Below are 6,454 nucleotides of genomic sequence, written 5' to 3' on the forward strand. Positions count from 1 at the left end.
ACCAACACAAAACCAAACACACACAAATACCTTCTCCTCCAACAGAACTCCCACTCAAACTCCCCTGTTTACAGCTCTGTTAGCTAGCTCCTGTACCGCTGCAGCTGTCTGTGTCGCTGCCTGACTGGCTGCTCCCTTTATAAGACCCCTGGTCAGTGAAACCCCGCCCCCTGATCAGGGCTCAGATTCTCTCCCAGCACAAAGCCCCTACACATACAGATACCACAAATACAAAACCAACACACAAATACCTTCTCCTCCAACGGAACTCCCACTCAAACTCCCCTGTTTACAGCTCTGTTTGCTAGCTCCTGTGCTGCTGCAGCTGTCTGTGCCGCTACCTTTATAGGACCCCTCGACACTGAAGCCCCGCCCCCTAATCAGGGCTCAGATTCTCTCCCAGCACAAAGCCCCTACACATACAGATACTACCAATACAAAACCAAACACACACAAATACCTCTCCTCCAACAGAACTCCCACTCAAACTCCCCTGTTTACAGCTCTGTTTGCTAGCTCCTGTGCCACTGCATGACTGGCTGCTACCTTTATAGGACCCCGAGTCAGTGAAGCCCCGCCCCCTAATCAGGGCTCAGCTTCTCTCCCAGCACAAAGCCCCTCCAAGCCTCTACACATACAGATACTAGCAATACAAAACCAAATACACACACAAATACCTTCTCCTCCAACAGAACTCCCACTCAAACTCCCCTGTTTACAGCTCTGTTTGCTCGCTCCTGTGCCGCTGCCTGACTGGCTGCTACCTTTATAGGACCCCTAGTCAGTAAACCCCGCCCCCTAATCAGGGCTCAGCTTCTCTCCCAGCACGAAGACCCTCCACATACAGATACTACCAATAAAAAACCAAACACACAAATACCTTCTCCTCCAACAGAACTCCCACTCAAACTCCACTGTTTACAGCTCTGTTTGCTAGCTCCTGTGCCACTGCACCTGTCTGTGCCGCTTCCTGACTGGCTGCTACCTTTATACGACCCCTAGTCAGTGAAGCCCCGCCCCCTAATCAGGGCTCAGCTTTTCTCCCAGCACAAAGCCCCTCCAAGCCTCTACACATACAGATACTACCAATACAAAACCAAACACACACATATACCTTCTCCTCCAACAGAACTCCCACTCAAACTCCACTGTTTACAGCTCTGTTTGCTAGCTCCTGTGCCCCTGCAGCTGTCTGTGACGCTGCCTGACTGGCTGCTACAATCATAGGACCCCTAGTCAGCGAAGCCCCGCCCCCTAATCAGGGCTCTACTTCTCTCCCAGCACAAAGCCCCTCCAAGCCTCTACAAATACAGATACCACCAATACAAAACCAAACACACACAAATACCATCTCCTCCAACAGAACTCCCACTCAAACTCCCCTGTTTACAGCTCTGTTTGCTAGCTCCTGTGCCGCTGCCTGACTGCTACCTTTATAGGACCCCTAGTCAGTGAAGCCCCGCCCCCTAATGAGGGCTCAGCTTCTCTCCCAGCACAAAGCCCCTACACATACAGATACCACCAACACAAAACCAAACACACACAAATACCTTCTCCTCCAACAGAACTCCCACTCAAACTCCCCTGTTTACAGCTCTCTTTGCTAGCTCCTGTACCGCTGCAGCTGTCTGTGTCACTGCCTGACTGGCTGCTCCCTTTATAGAACCCCTAGTCAGTGAAGCCCCGCCCCCTAATCAGGGCTCAGCTTCTCTCCCAGCACAAAGCCCCTACACATACAGATACCACCAAACAAAACCAAACACACACAAATACCTTCTCCTCCAACAGAACTCCCACTCAAACTCCCCTGTTTACAGCTCTGTTAGCTAGCTCCTGTACCGCTGCAGCTGTCTGTGTCGCTGCCTGACTGGCTGCTCCCTTTATAAGACCCCTGGTCAGTGAAACCCCGCCCCCTAATCAGGGCTCAGCTTCTCTCCCAGCACAAAACCTCTACACATCCAGATACCACCAATACAAAACCAAACACACACAAATACCTCTCCTACAACAGAACTCCCACTCAAACGCCCCTGTCTACAGCTCTGTTTGCTAGCTCCTGTGCCGCCGCAGCTGTCTGTGCCGCTGCCTGACTGGCTGCTCCCTTTATAGGACCCCGAGTCAGTGAAGCCCCGCTCCCTAATCAGGGCTCAGCTTCTCTCCCAGCACAAAGCCCCTACACATACAGATACCACAAATACAAAACCAACACACAAATACCTTCTCCTCCAACGGAACTCCCACTCAAACTCCCCTGTTTACAGCTCTGTTTGCTAGCTCCTGTGCTGCTGCAGCTGTCTGTGCCGCTACCTTTATAGGACCCCTCGACACTGAAGCCCCGCCCCCTAATCAGGGCTCAGATTCTCTCCCAGCACAAAGCCCCTACACATACAGATACTACCAATACAAAACCAAACACACACAAATACCTCTCCTCCAACAGAACTCCCACTCAAACTCCCCTGTTTACAGCTCTGTTTGCTAGCTCCTGTGCCACTGCATGACTGGCTGCTACCTTTATAGGACGCCTAGTCAGTGAAGCCCCGCCCCCTTATCAGGGCTCAGCTTCTCTCCCAGCACAAAGCCTCTACACATACAGATACTACCAATACAAAACCAAACACACACAAACACCTTCTCCTCCAACAGAACTCCCACTCAAACTCCCCGGTTTAGAGCTCTGTTTGCTATCTCCTGTGCCGCTGCCTGACTGGCTGCTACCTTTACAGGACCCCTAGTCAGTGAAGCCCCGCCCCCTAATCAGGGCTCAGCTTTTCTCCCAGCACAAAGACCCTACACATACAGATACTACCAATACAAAACCAAACACACACAAATACCTCCTCTTCCAACAGAACTCCCACTCAAACTCCCCTGTTTAGAGGTCTGTTTGCTATCTCCTGTGCCGCTGCCTGACTGGCTGCTACCTTTACAGGACCCCTAGTCAGTGAAGCCCCGCCCCCTAATCAGGGCTCAGCTTCTCTCCCAGCACAAAGCCCCTCCAAGCCTCTACACATACAGATACTAGCAATACAAAACCAAATACACACACAAATACCTTCTCCTCCAACAGAACTCCCACTCAAACTCCCCTGTTTACAGCTCTGTTTGCTAGCTCCTGTCCCGCTGCCTGACTGGCTGCTCCCTTTATAGGACCTCTAGTCAGTGAAGCCTCGCCCCCTAATCAGGGCTCAGCCTCTCTCCCAGCACAAAGCCCCGCCAAGCCTCTACACATACAGATACTACCAATAAAAAACCAAACACACAAATACCTTCTCCTCCAACAGAACTCCCACTCAAACTCCACTGTTTACAGCTCTGTTTGCTAGCTCCTGTGCCACTGCAGCTCTCTGTGCCGCTGCCTGACTGGCTGCTCCCTTTATTGGACCCCTAGTCAGTGAAGCCCCGCCCCCTAATCAGGGCTCAGCTTCTCTCCCAGCACAAAGCCTCTACACATACAGATACTACCAATACAAAACCAAACACACAAATACCTTCTCCTCCAACAGAACTCCCACTCAAACTCCCCTGTTTACAGCTCTGTTTGCTAGCTCCTGTGCCGCTGCAGCTGTCTGTGCCGCTACCTTTATAGGACCCCTAGTCAGTGAAGCCCCGCCCCCTAATCACGGCTCAGCTTCTCTCCCAGCACAAAGCCCCTACACATACAGATACCACCAATACAAAACCCAACACACACAAATACCTTCTTCTCCAACAGAACTCCCACTCAAACTCCCCTGTTTACAGCTCTGTTTGCTAGCTCCTGTGTCGCTGCCTGACTGGCTGCTACCTTTATAGGACCCCTAGTCAGGGAAGCCCCGCCCCGTAATCAGGGCTCAGCTTCTCTCCCAGCACAAAGCCCCTACACATACAGATACCACCAATACAAAACCAAACACACACAAATACCTTCTCCTCCAACAGAACTCCCCTGTTTACAGATCTCTTTGCTAGCTCATCTGCCGCTGCAGCTGTCTGTGCCGCTACTTTTATAGGACCCCTAGTCAGGGAAGCCCCGCCCCCTAATCAGGGCTCAGCTTCTCTCCCAGCACAAAGCCCCTCCAAGCCTCTACACATACAGATACTACCAATACAAAACCAAACACACTCACACAAATATCTTCTCCTCCAACAGAATTCCCACGCAAACTCCCCTGTTTACAGCTCTGTTTCCGAGCTCCTGTGCCGCTGCCTGACTGGCTGCTCCCCTTATAGGACAGCTAGTCAGTGAAGCCCCGCCCCCTAATCAGGGCTCAGCTTCTCTCCCAGCACAAAGCCCCTCCAAGCCCCTACACATACAGATACTACCAATACAAAACCAAACACACACACACACACACACACACACACACACACACACACACACACACACACACACACACACACACACACACACAAATACCTTCTCCTCCAACAGAACTCCCACTCAAACTCCCCTGTTTACAGCTCTGTTTGCTAGCTCCTGTGCCGCTGCCTGACTGGCTGCTACCTTTATAGGACTCCTAGTCAGTGAAGGCCCGCCCCCTAATCAGGGCTCAGCTTCTCTCCCAGCACAAAGCCCCTACAAGCCTCTACAGCCTCTTGGGGAAATATCTCCTGTGCGACCGCCAAAAAGACTCCTTGAGTGGGAACGGTCAGAGGCCTCACTGGGGGGCTGGCTTTGTTTTCCTACCACCTTGTGATGCTGGCCGCAGAGAGAATGCTGGTCTGTGGGTGGCCTTCAGTGAGGGTTCGGCATGCCAGAGAGCAGGGAGCAGGCTGTCTGTCTGTCTCTGTGGCTGTCTGCTGGCCACACATAGGCATGTTCCTCTTCTCCTCTTGCCCCACCCACGGTTGCTCTGTGCCTTTTAAGCCTTCCCTTGGAGCTGTCAGCACCAGCCGCCTCTGCTCTAGGTGCCCAGAGGAGGAGAGATGTGCTGGGCTCCAGCCTGGAACACTTCCTCCCTCCTGCCTAGCCCTGACTATGAAGCCTGTCCCTGGCACTCCTTTATTCAAGCGCCATGTGGGCAAGAGGAAGAGGTTGGCAACTGCAGGTAGAAGGACCAAACTTGTAAGCATCAGGTGAAGCATTGAGAAACACAATGTTCAGGTGTCTCTAGCCAGACTGTTAAGTTCCAGGGCCCCAACCTATTGTGGCCAGACCCTTGAACCAGCTGGACCAAAGACCTATCTCCAGTGGGCATCAGTTGCCCAGGAAGAGGGAAAAAATTCACTCTGATTCACCCAGAGACACGGAAACCAAGCACCCTAAACTCTAAGGCTTTGCAGCAAACCAACATAGACCCAGGAAGTCCCACTGGGATTCGAACTCAGATCGCAGGATTCAGAGTTTTGCATGCTGACCATTACACCATAGGACCTGCTAGCATTTCCATTTCTGGACCCCTGTGACTCTCAGCTGGCTGGCTAGCACTCTGCACTTATTGCTTCCCTCCGGCTGCTTCCTCTTGCAGGACTCTCTCTCCTCCATCAACTGTAGCCCTGCAGTACCGGATCTGCGGGTCCTGCCCTGAGTCCCTGCATCCCCCTGCTTTGTCTCCATTCCCTGCAGGCCACAAAAATGTCATGGGAGGCCGCCCCTCCCCTCACTCGGTGATCCTGCTCAAATCGTCCAGCTGCAGCCTCATCTCCTGGAACTCAGCCAGCTGTCACTTGATCCAATTGTACAGCAGCCCACAGCCTCCCCCTGGGTCTGCCCCACCTGGTTATTCCTTACAGGCTGACCTGACCCCCCTTCCAAACCCAGATTCGCCCACTAAGCAGCCTACTGGCACTCAGAGCCACAGACATGGAGGTGCTGGAGGAGGGAGGTGTGACTCTAGGGTGGGGTTCTTCTCTAAAGATGGCTGGCAGAAAGGTGGTGCTCAGCTCTGTCAGTGACCTGCCCCTTTGCCTCGCAGCCAGGGGATGCAGACAGTTATGTAAAGTTCATAAAGGGAGTATTTGGTTCCAAGTGAATGTGAGGAATGTGCAATTATGAGAGGGAATTTCCATCCCTCCTTCACTTATGCAGCAGGGCCCCAGTGGCCTAATGGATAAGGCATTGGCTTCCTAAGCCAGAGATTGTGGGTCCAAGTCCCATCTGGGGTGAAAAGCTGCTTTCTTCTTCTATATTGCAAGGAAACCTTGGTCTTATTTTCACCAAGGAAGCTGGGAGATGTTGGAACACAAAGTACTGGATCTTGGGAACAATCCTCCACAAATGTCATCTTCCACTCGACAAACGCTTTCTAAACCCATCAGTAGCAAACAGTTAATACTAGTGTTTGTCTTAGAACAGAGTGAAGGGGAGTGTTTACTCCAACATGTCAATGAACAAAACAGATGGAAAGAGGAAGGCCGTTCTGAAAGAGAATGGATCTGTCTGGAGACAAAGCAGAGCCTGAGGATGAGCAATGGTGTGAAAAGAAGAGGTTCAAATGTCTGTTAGATGTTAGTTAGGTTGGTCTGGCAAATT

At 52.0% G+C, this 6,454-nt stretch overlaps 1 non-coding gene across 1 annotated transcript; it reads left to right on the top strand.

Moving 5' to 3' along the window:
- Window positions 1-6,014: 6,014 nt before the first annotated feature.
- Window positions 6,015-6,087, top strand: TRNAR-CCU (transfer RNA arginine (anticodon CCU)). Its single transcript has one exon. It is a non-coding gene; the product is annotated as a tRNA-Arg (tRNA).
- The last annotated feature ends 367 nt before the right edge of the window (window positions 6,088-6,454 follow it).

The sequence above is a fragment of the Lepidochelys kempii genome, chromosome 19, assembly GCF_965140265.1.
Source record: "Lepidochelys kempii isolate rLepKem1 chromosome 19, rLepKem1.hap2, whole genome shotgun sequence".
In the NCBI taxonomy this organism is placed as follows: domain Eukaryota; kingdom Metazoa; phylum Chordata; order Testudines; family Cheloniidae; genus Lepidochelys; species Lepidochelys kempii.